We start from the raw sequence: 12,235 nt of genomic DNA, 5'->3' as shown, positions 1-12,235 counted from the left end.
ATTCATTTTACTGACATCAGATGTGATAGGTATCTGGGACAATTAACCAAACCTAGACATTGCATGAGATTGTCACACCTTAGTTGATTAGGATAGAAAATGACATTTAATCTGATGCTAATCTGTGTTTTACATGAAATTGGCCATCCATTAAGTGGGAGATAGCAAACACAAAGAAACATTATTAATGCTTCATTCATTTTCATTTCTGTATTTGGTGCTTTATTAATAAGTCTCCCTCTTTCCCTCCTTCCTCACCTCACTTAAGTTACATGATAGACAAAAGTGAAGGAATTTAGTGGCGTTTACTTTATATTATTATTCCAGTCCAACTGTGGCATTAATACAATATCTATGTGACTGGTTTCATAACTTAACAAGAGAAAATCATACTAACCTGAAAATTATTTTATACAAAACTAATGACTCCATCTGATGTTTCCCTGTCATTAGAAACTAATGGAATTGAAACATCATAGGATGAGTGTAATTCAGAATTCTTTCAAATGAGATCCTGAGCTGTATATGCATGTAAAATACCTACATTTGTGTTTTTTTGCATAATGCTTGAGGTTCATCCAAAACCTCTAAAACCTCATCATGTTGCCAGAAACAAGGCAGACTTACATATGACTCAGAATAAATTTGATTGAAGAATACCAATGAAATTCAATATTAGTGGTAGCTTAAAAGAAGGATATTGTCATATTTTTTAAGCATCAGGATTGAGAGCATGGTTAAACACATTTCGAAAGTGTTAATTTCTAACTTTAAGAAACAGAAAGAAAAAAAAAGGTTTAGATCATGGAAATGGACTAGTATCATGAAAGTAACTAGTGTCTTACTTTTTAAAGTAAAGAAAAAACGATTCACTTAAAATACAAATATCTATATCACTCAGTTGTCACACTAAACTCTTTGTTCAGAGTATCCTTCAGAAGACTTTACAGAGCCTAGTCAAGCCCTTTAATTTGCACTTAAACAAATGCATATGTCAAACCAAGCACCTGGTTTGAAATGTGTGGCAAACAGCTTGAGTACATAGTAGTGAGATACAAAAAGAGAATATGATAGAAAAGAGTAGCAGAAAAGAAAGAGATAGAGAACTCAGATTAACTGAAAGATCATAAGTATTTCAGAAGCTGAAGGAGAAATAAAAATCTCCACATTATTCATAAAAAAAAAAAAAAAAAACAATAAAAACCAAGCACTTTAGCACTTAACAATGCAACTCTTAGAAATTCATTTGTTTACTGGCAGAATTCCTTACAATTAATGCAAGTGTTATTTCTCATAGACTGTATTATAGCAGAATAATATGTATGGGAAAGAACAGATAGCAGGAATGATTTCCAGTATGATCTGGTATGATTAATGTAAAATGAGGCTTGTTTTAGATTCATTGGTCAAATGCTTCTCATAAATTCTATTTGCCCTATTAGCCTGGGATATATTTCTCTCCCTGATGAAATGAGTAGGGCTCGTGTGTGCATGTGTTTTTCCTGTGAATCCTTATTTAGCAACAGGAGAGATTTCAGTCATTGTCCATCATACTTTTGGAACATCTTCTATTATATCCTGAAAAACGCACTGATGAAAGTAAATATCTGCTCCTCATTCTATTGGGATCATTTGTTCCCACTGAGGCATCTTAAAATGATGATATTTTATCCAACTGCAAGTAGAAATAAAACCTCTTATTTGAAAAATCCTCCACAGCACTAGAAATGTTTATTACAGCAGATTTGGACAAGTCACATGTTATTTCCAAAGATACCTTTAACTCAAATAGACCTGGTAAAATGCACGGATATGCACCCACTATCAAAGGCAGAAAGGTTGCATGTGGGATGTAAGATAACTGTGAGCCAAGGTGCAGACAGTGACAGGACGAAGGCCACATCAGACGGTGGCTACCTGCACCACCAACCAACTGCAGAAAAAATATGACCTGTCATATCATTCTCAAAGGCATTCAGAGTTTGACATCACAAAGACCCTACCGAGGTCAGCACATCTGTACCCTCTGTGCTCTGTGTCTTTGGAGTTTTTATCCTGTCTGTAGAAGTTTGAACTAGATCCAGCTTTCCAGAACTGAGTCAAAAATCAAAGCCTACCAAAACAGAAATGCCTACAGGTGATAATGAAAATTTGACTTCCTGGTGAAAATGAAAAAGTTATTTGACTACAGCACTCGTTATCCCTTGAAACTAACTGGGACTTGAGAGACAAAACAGGTTAAATGAAAGGAGTAAAAACAGTTCTGCAGTTCAATAACCTTTATAGATGTGTATGTGCATAAAATTCCTTATACTGCTGCTTATAAAAAGTTTTTTATCTTAAAAAAGTTTCGTTACTGACCTCTTGCTCCTATCCGTCTTGCCATGGGCAAAGATGTCAGCCACTAGATCAGGCTCCCAGGGCCCCATCCAACCTGGCCTGGAACACCTCCAGATACAGGGCATCTACAGGTTCTCTGGGCAAACTCTTTCACTGCCTGAATCATGACTATAGTGTACATAATTAATATCATGGTACACTTTCCTTGAGGAAGAGCACACACAAATGGAGCAAGATATCCACCAGAGTCCCATAAAACACATCAGTTTTCACCTGTATAAATCTAAATCTTTAAGACCTTTCCTCAAATTCAGAACAAACTGTGATTCCTTGCAAAGAATATCTCTGTTTGATACTACAAAAAGAACTCTGAAGACTTCTGAGTTTCCACCTAGTGAAAATTCTGGTATATTCCAACCTACAATACTTTTTCACCTTCTCTTTATGTGGGGCTGCATCATTATTTTTCAATTTAAATTTAGCTCTTGAATTGGTATTTTCAATATTCCTCTGAAACCGTCAGCTTAGAGAATTAGAAAGTTCAATCATTCAGTTCTCAAAAATGAAATTCCACTGTTCACAGGAAGGGCTGTTCAGTACTCTAGAAATATAAGCAAATACATTTTGTTTCATTTATACAGTCTCTGCTCACCTCCTGTAACACGCAAGCACTTCACTTCTGAGAGAAAACATTAGTTTAGATGCAACCACAAAATGTGTTCTTTGATCACTGCAAATATCTGACTTCTGTCTACAGAATGTTTCCATCAGGAGAAATACCGTTATTTAAGCTAGTAAGATGCCATTGTGCAGCATGCTCTTTGGGAATTTTTATGTCTGTTTTCTCTATTATTCTTGGAAGATCAAAAGCAAAAATTGAACTTCAGTCACTGTTGCGAGGACTCTGGATCTGTATAAGCAGCTCAGGCCAGCTCCTGTTACAGTAAAGTGTTGAGGACATGACATAATTACAGATGAGATTTTTGCTCTCTTCTGATAGCAAGAAACTGGGTAACTTTGCAGGGCACAGTTATCATACATTCAGGACCAAACAAGGCTGTGGTTTTTGCCTAGTCAGACGAACAGAGTTTGTGGGCAGGTTGAAGGAGGTGGAAGGGCTGCCTTTCTATTTTCTCCTCTGTGCCTGTGACATGTTACTATTTTTGAGACTTCATTTACTAAACTGGGGATTTTTCAGTCTGTTCCAAGAAAAGAAATAAGTACCCCCACAAGGCATGTATCTGTGTTCAGACAGCAGAAATATCATGCAAAGCAAGGTATGTGCAGTTCCCTGCCTTCTTTACTCTGAGGGAAATAAAACACATCTGAACAGATTGTCAAAGAAGAATACATATAGGAATTAGAGAAAGTATTGCCAAAAAAATCTGTTCATATTTTATTTGGTTTGCTCTGCCTATATCTACATCTGCAAATTATACAGTTTACATAACACTTGGTTGCATGCTTACTCACAAATTTTAAAATGAGCAAATATTCACAGACATTCTGAAATGATAGGAGACTTCACAAAATGCTGTTAAAGAACTGTACGTTCCCAAAATATTCTTAAGAATTTCAGATTTATGGTTATCCTAGAATCAGAAGCAGTAAGAAGATAACATGCATGATTAAACCTATGTTATTTGTGAGTGTTCCCACAGTGAACACTCAAAAATAACATAAGTACTGGATATTTATCTTCTACTAATGCACGCACCTCCCTGAGAGTATCTCTTTCAGCACTGTAACACTTTTTGCAGCACTCACCCATTGCCTGGGAACTAAAAATGGCTACACTTGTCTTCCACATTATTTTCAGTAAATCATTCAGTTTATTCTTATTTAATTGTTACTGACCTCAGCTGCCTTCTGCTGATGCAAAGGAAATGTAGAACATGCAAGTCAAAATGCTATTTGCAAGGTACACCTTGGATTAGATCCTGTATATTATTAGAAATTCTTTATTGAGAGACTGGCAGCTTTTTTTGATTGTATTCACTATAGTAGCTTGCAGCAAATACTCAGCTTCTAATCACTTTCCTCTCAAACATTTCCCAGTTTCAGAAGAGGCATAATTTAGCAGGGTTACTAAATGGTTGAAAATAAGATATTCTTTGCTAGGTTTTTACCTGAAGACATTTGTTATAAATAAACATTTTAACTCATTTTTTAACTGGTATTCTTTTAAAAAAGATGAGCATATATAGTAGTTATACTGCGGCATGAATACTCTGAATCTCTAACCACATAGCTTGTTTAGAATGCACTATTTCCAATTTGCCAAATATTGTGCTGCAGGAGAATGAGGTTTGGAAAGAAGCAGTCTAAAAATAGATCTGCTGATTCCACAGTGGTCGTTCCTTTACTCCCAGGCTTTATGTCTAGCTGAACAGAAGAGCTTGCTGAGGTGCCATTGCAATAACCTTAGTGAATCTTCCCTGCTGTTACAGGCTTATCACTTCAGCACCTATACAGACCCCACTTTTGAAATCTGCATTTTCTGAACTGTGTGTGTTACAGGAAAGAACATTCTGTGCAAATTTTATGTATAAATATTTTCAAGATACAAAGAATACTAATCTTGTACACTAAATATATGAAGCAGCATATTTACAGCTGAAGAAAAATGTTTGTGATATAGCTGTTTCTAACAGAAGGAAGTTTATCTCATTCTAGACTATTTTGTTTCATTTTCTGAGTGTTTTTCCTCTTATTATTTTTTCAAAATATATTCTGTGCTACTTGCAGTACCTTCCACAGACTATATTTAAAACACCATAAATCATATGCTACTCAACACCTGAAGGCACAATCAGTTATAATTCAATTGGTAAGCTTTGCTAAATGCAGCAAGGGTCCCAATCATCCAGCTGAGGTAAGGTTTTGCCATCTGCTTCAAAACAGTCACTGAAGACAAAAACCGAACAGAGCTGACATGCAAATCTCTCAAGGAGAAAAGAAGCCTTGGGCTGCTAAATGTCAAAACCACTTACTTCTCAACCCACCCAAGTGTTGAGTCAGCTGTGTGGTTTGAAGATAAATGACCCAGTGAGGCTAAATACTATTGCTATGGCAATTTGAAATGCCTAAAAGGAGGGTATTTTAGCCTATTGTACTGCCTCTTTATCACAACTGTAACACCACCTGAAGCATAATACCTTTGTTTCCAAATTAACAGCACATAAACCTATGAGTAAAACAGAATAGCTGTAAAGTGCTGGTAGTCTCTTAACTGCACTTAATTTTCTAGCAAATATATAATTGAGCAGGTGCATGGGGTAGCCTTTTGAGAGAGTGAAAATGACTGCTGTGCTGCCTTGTAAGATTGTTGTGAGAATGTTGTCCCAATACCAAATGTTATCTTCTTGCATTTCATTCCCCCCTCCCCCCCCCTCCTCATTTAGCCAAGGCATTCAGTGTAGACTTCTTAGCAAGGTGTTTCTTGGGATGCCAAATAGATGTTAACTCAGACATGGGTGCTTGTTTACAAAAGTCCTTATCATCTCTCCTTGTCTCTTCATAAAACTTTGAAAGTGTCCATTAAAGAGAACAGTGATCATGTCTCATTTCAGCCACATACTCCTTCCTTAAGCAGATCCATGTATTTTGAAGCCATCCCAAGGAGGAAATAAAAATCGTTATTAGTAATTCCTTTAGAAAATCAGAGCAAAAATAAGCTGCACAGTGTATGGAGATGACAGGAAACCAAGAAGTAGATGAGACAGCTTTCAGAGGCTGATCAGTGAGGCTAAAATCTCAGTCTTCTTTGGTATGGTGTCATCAGATTCTACTCCTAAGTTAGGGTGCAATTCAGCTAGTATCTGGTATGTTCGGGCATATGAAAATTAACAGTTCCAAGAATTAAGAGAGTCCTTTACCAGTCTGTGAGACAGCCATTCCAAAAAGATATCCTGAATGGCTTTTAGTTCCTATGCCTTTATGGGCAGTTAGTAGAGTAGCCTGCAGGGGCACTTGTTATTGCTACTGTTGGGGAGGCAGCGAGAGATTCATTTCAGGAAGGTCCATCACATATGCTGTTTCTGTGGAAGGACACACTACTGATACGATAAGCTATTCTGAATTACAGGTTCCTTCATAGTAAAGTCTACTTTTGAAGTGCAAGTAACAGGTACAGATGCCTTACACTACACAAGAGTGTAACTGAAACCACGTATAGTAAGAAATTTTTAAAGTAACTTTTCCCATGATCTCACAAGTTCAGTCAATAGCTAACAGTGGATTTGTTAGACGTGTTCAAACATACTAACAGTAGATGCTGTGCAGAGATGCCAAATTTCCATCACAGCTTTATGTTCATTGCATTATGCATAAGAATATACTCAGTATTTTAAATTTTACACAGGTGATGTTGGCTCAAAAACAACTTTTTCAAAAAATGATAACTTTAACTTAGGCGAGAAAACAAAATAATCTTCCATGTAGGGTTTCCTTTATACTTCTAAAGCATCTCAAAAACAACAATTTTAATAAATTTTTGCAAGCATTAGTCAAAGTTTCAAAAATCTATAAGACTGCATTAAAACTAACACGTTTGATAGGAGATTTGTTATGTTCACTAGTGACTGGTCCTTAAACAGCCCTTTCCCCTCCCTCAAATATCAACCATATGTTGTCTGTAAGTGTGAGCGAAGTCATGATTATTTACTTCTCACAGTAAAAGGGAGGAGATGAATATATGAATTTGAAAGAGTTAGTAGAATTAAGTTATTAGAATTAAGACAGAACTATACAAAGTTATTAAACTAAAATTCTGAACCCCAGAGTCTTGATTAACTTTTAAGATTCATTCATAACCATAATTCATTAAAAAAACATAATCAGAATTATTGTATAATCTCTTACTTTTGTTGTCCCTAGCTGCATGCAATCTGTGAGTTTCCTAAGTGTTCTCTTGTGAGTCTCAAGTCAGAGTGATATTTGTACGGATTATGTGATATTTCTGCTACAAATTATGTGATACACTTTGCCTAGCAACAATACCAACTATGTAATTATCTGGAGTCACCTAAAACAATGCTACATAAAGTTGGCACTGAAATTATGTCAGGGTTTGCAGTTGTATAATCTTAAGAAAATAGAGTTGTGGTGATTCTGCTTTGTTGTGTTGAATCTTATACAGCGATCATAGAAAATATGTCATCTGTTCTAAGGTTTCACTCTGCATGAGCTTATTTTATTTTCTTTCTAGTCATTTTACCCTCACTTCTGCTTTATTTTCTGTACTTCTGACTTGCTTGAACTGACCTAAGAAATATGGTCACTGGGAAGCAATAAAAACCCTTCACTCCTCAGGGTAAGGTTAGATGGTTAAGAAGCAGCTGAAGGACTAGAATTGCACAGAGAAATTTCTTAACCTTAATGACCTGAAGTTCATGTTCTGCTTCAAAACTCCATGGCAACAGCTATTCTTGCTCTTTCTATCATTTACTGTGAATAAACATTTATATTTGTGAAGTATTTCTTCACTCTAATAATATGTATAAAAAGTTCTTAATTCCAAATTCTTTAGGAGTTCTAGTTTATAAATTAAGTATGGTTCAGTTAGTACTGGCTATGAGATACAATGAACTCAGTGTTCACTTTGAATGTCTCATCAGATTGTAGTCCTTTCTTGCACAAGGAAAACAAGACAGTTATAAACTTTACTACACAAACAAATGAAATACTTCAATCAAGATAATGTAACGCTAATGGAGAAATCTGGTATTTTGGAAAAAGATAAATAAATAATGTTTACCTAATTCTGATTTTTTAATTCACCTTTTAAAAAAATAAAAATACAAATCTGAAGAGAATAAAAATTTGTTACTTTTGGTTCAGAAATGCATTTATTTAGGTTATTTATCGATATAACCCAAACTTGCATGTTAACCAGCACATACACTCCACTGAATTATAGCTTTCATACGCAAAAGACTGCACTAAGGTTTTGATCCCCACCAATATTAGATGGGGATTAGATGGGGATTAGATGGGGATTAGATAGACAACTCCAAACCAATAAATAAAATATCAAGTTTAAGTTAAAAATGATGGTGATTAGTACAGTCTGTCTACTGTCTGAACAGGAGGTGGCTCCAGCTATCCATACCCAAGGGACACCAGCATTTCCTTATCATTATCATTAGGTTACAAAAACTGAGAATTCTTGCGGAAGAAATTTGAATATAAAACAATCCAAATGAAAAGATGAGAGCTTTATCTCCAAATTCAAATCACTTGAACTCTGAACAGTATACGGAGAGAAGAAGTTGAAAAGAGGTAGTATTGTTCTACATCTGTATCTGTTTTTAAATCTGGTAACTTGTAATAAGAATGGAATCACATAAAATGCATATTTTCTTTTACATTAGACAGTTATCTGATTTTGAAAGTGACTGTTGAGTTCTACCAAATTAAATGGCATTCCATTCATATCCATGATAATCTCAAAACCTGAAGTGCTGAGTGTCTCCTACTGGGCTAAAACCTTCTAATACTCCAGAATATTCAGAAAACTTTCTTGCTTTTTGGAAAGCAACATATTATAAGAATGATTGTATCTATCTGTGGTACAGCTTTCCTCTCTGCTGCAACAGATATCAAAGTTGCATAATTAAAAAAAAAAAAAAAAACATAAAAATAAATCAAGGACTTCACTTTTTACAGACAAAAAGATTATTTACAGAGAGGAGGTGAATTGGATGTTTACTCTGGCAGGACAAACAATTTGCCTAATATCATTACAAGAAATATTACATTGCCACTTGCTTCTGAATGAGTGAAAATCAAAAGGAAAATCTTAACCACAGTAATGAGGTAATGGAAAACAGAATATTAGTCTCCCCATTTTCATTAACAGAAAAATCAGTACGTGCTAGTTCCATGGGGGTGGGGGACGGAAAAAGAAGAAGAATGAAAAGGAAAAGAAGTAGAAAAAGTAAAGGACTTTCTCAATAAAAGTCAGAACATTAGTGGAAAATTTTTTAAATATGACATATATGATATCATCAAGATCTGCTTAGATCGTATCCAAGCCTACAGAAGTCTAATGTATTTACAGTTTCTTGAGAAATAAAAGTCTGGGCAGATGCTTACAGAGAAAGCTGCCTCATTCCACCCTGAGCTGCTATCCTGGGAAATTCTAGTTCCCAACTGCTAGAAGATACCACTGTCCACCTGGAAATGCAAGTAGAGGAAAACTGGAACATGTGCTGGAGCCCCCTGCTTCCTTTTCACTCATAAAATGACTAAATTTTTTGTTGCACCTATACATGCAGATCCAAATTAGACTTTTTTTTTTTTTAAACTACCTATTCAAGTTGTAGGTCTTTAGAGGTAAAGGAAAATATGATTTCAATACAAATCAAATTATTTCCTAAAACATTTATGTATTTTTAAAATGTACTGACTAACTTAGAATTTTGTGGATTGTTTGATTCCTATATATACTAAACACCTTATTTCTCTTTCCTCTCTTATTTTTCCGTGGCTTAAATTCTATCTGACCTAAGACCTCTTAAGAAAGAAATTTCAGATTTCCCCCAGGTCTGGATCTAGACTGACACCGTAGCTCTTAATGCTACCAGTGTAACATTCACATCCCAGGTTAAGTTTGACTGCAGTTTTGTGGTTTTGTTAAACTGCACATGTACACAGCCTGGACTGCAATTGGTTTAGTGAATAACATTTTCAAAATTGTGCTTGATCATCATGCAAAAGCCCAGATAACTGTATGCTACAGTTATTTAAACTGAGTATTAAAGGATAATACACGGACACAGATGCCCTGATTCTTGGCAGACTTCTTAAAGTGTTAGGAAAGGATATATTTTTCTGCCTTTATGTTTTGCAGTTTTCAATCTAACAGGCATCTTCAGTGCTTACCAGGCAAGATAAACCCAACATTCAAATTTAAAAAATTCAAAAGAAAAAAAAATATCAAGGGAAACAAGGTATGCTTCTATTCTATGCTTTCATTTCTCTGGGGAATACTCTAACTACCCAGCTATGCATTGCTGCAGTGTGTTGTCTCAGTCCTTCCTATCAAAACTATTCCCCTCAGTCTAATTAAATGTTCCATTTAGTCAAGAAGAAACATGACTTTATGGTTTGATAACTAGTGTGTTCACCTGGGAATTAATTTTTGAGTAACAAAATATTTTACATCAGATATTGACTGCATGAGTCTTCCATATAGTAAGGGAAAACATCCTAATTACAGAGATACCACATTTCCAATAAACTTCAATTTTCACAAGTATCACAGAATACCCTTATCAAGGAGAAATCATGGTGACCTTCACACTTCTAGTCTTTTTGTTAGCAAATTCATAGGAAACAAACAAAATGCACCTCTAATTTACCTAAACTGCGTAATCTCTGGCATCCTGCATGACTGGATGAAAAAGGCATTCATACATTTTCTATCCCCTTCCCCGTGACTACCAACAGCGGATGAAATCCAGTGGATCCAGGAGAAACAATGAAAATGCCTGTTATTACTGGGAATTTTCATTGGCTACACATGAGCTACAGACAACTTGGTTAATTGTAGTTCATATCAAATTTAAACAAGTATAAGCAGCCTATTTTCCTAAATGGGGGCTCTGGATCCCATGAGGCCAAAATCCTTTTGTGTATGTGTCTCTACTGGGGTAGGTACTACTCTAACTGCACTTTAATGCCCTCGACTGTCATCCTAACAACTAGAAGAAGCATAACCAAACATTCTTAATGATCCCATCCTTTCTAAAGTTTTTATAGCACCAACCGTATTGTGTTATGAGTAAGGCTTCAGAGAAATAGTAGCATAACAAGACAGTGGTTGAATTTTAAAAAAACAACCAGCATTTTCCTGTTTTACCGCCTTTTGAAGGAAGAACGGAATAGGATAGAAGTGGAAATGGACTATAGTAGAATCAGTGATTTCTTTAGCTCCCACAAATCACATGACAAAGCATTAATTGTGTTAATGCAAATATTTAGCCCTAAGTAAGAAGAAATAATAGTCTGTGGTCTTTTTATTATGAAAAGAAATCTTTGTGCTGAAAAGGCAAAATACTTAATTTCACCTTCAAGAAAAAAGAAATCGCTACCCCTAACAAACAGTAACTAATTTAGAAAATAACTCCAGTTTTGTTGTTTAAGTTCCCTAATCAGCTGACATGCCTTGTTGGCTTTTTGGCATGTTATTTTACCCCTATAAGAATACTTGACAACACTGCACTTTTCCCCCGTTCCATTTAATTTGAGCTTTAGACTCTAAGTGTAAGCACAAGGAAACAGCATATAGATTGTTTGCAGTAAGCAACAGGAGTCTTTCATACTTTCAAATTTTGAACAAGATGCAAGGGATTGTTTGTTATTCTGTGGTTAGATAAGAAGTTGAGTTCAGAGTTCAGCTCTCTTGCTCAGCTTCTGCCTCATTTACAGACTCTCCTGTAAAGCATTTAAAATATAGCACATTGGTACTGCATCGTATTTCACTGGATAAAACATAAAGCCTCACTTGGATGAGAAGTTAGAATAGCCATGATGTAAGTGAAGAACAGTTGGAAAAGGGTTAGTTCAGGTCAGAGAGCTGTTATACCAGCTAGTACATAGTGTATGAGTCAACTACTGCCACAGAGACAAACTGAAGATAAGCAATGGCCACACATAAGAACGGGGAAAGAAGTTAAAAAAAGAGGTGGACAGAAAACTCCTGAAGTGTTCTGCCAGAAGAGAATGATTCCCTAGCACCTTGGCAAGGACTCTACTAAATTAATTTTTCAGTGAAGCAGAGTGGATGAATCTTTTTGTAATCCTGTGAAAAATGAAAGAACAGCCAAAAAAAAAAAAAAAAAAAGAAAAAAACCTAGGGGAAAAAATAGTTATAAAAATATGTTTGGCT

Source organism: Lagopus leucura, unplaced genomic scaffold (genome assembly GCF_019238085.1).
Source record: "Lagopus leucura isolate 7727_CA_CO unplaced genomic scaffold, USGS_WTPT01 Super-Scaffold_100157, whole genome shotgun sequence".
NCBI classification, from domain to species: Eukaryota; Metazoa; Chordata; class Aves; order Galliformes; family Phasianidae; genus Lagopus; species Lagopus leucura.
Note: the sequence above shows the minus strand (reverse complement) of the source record.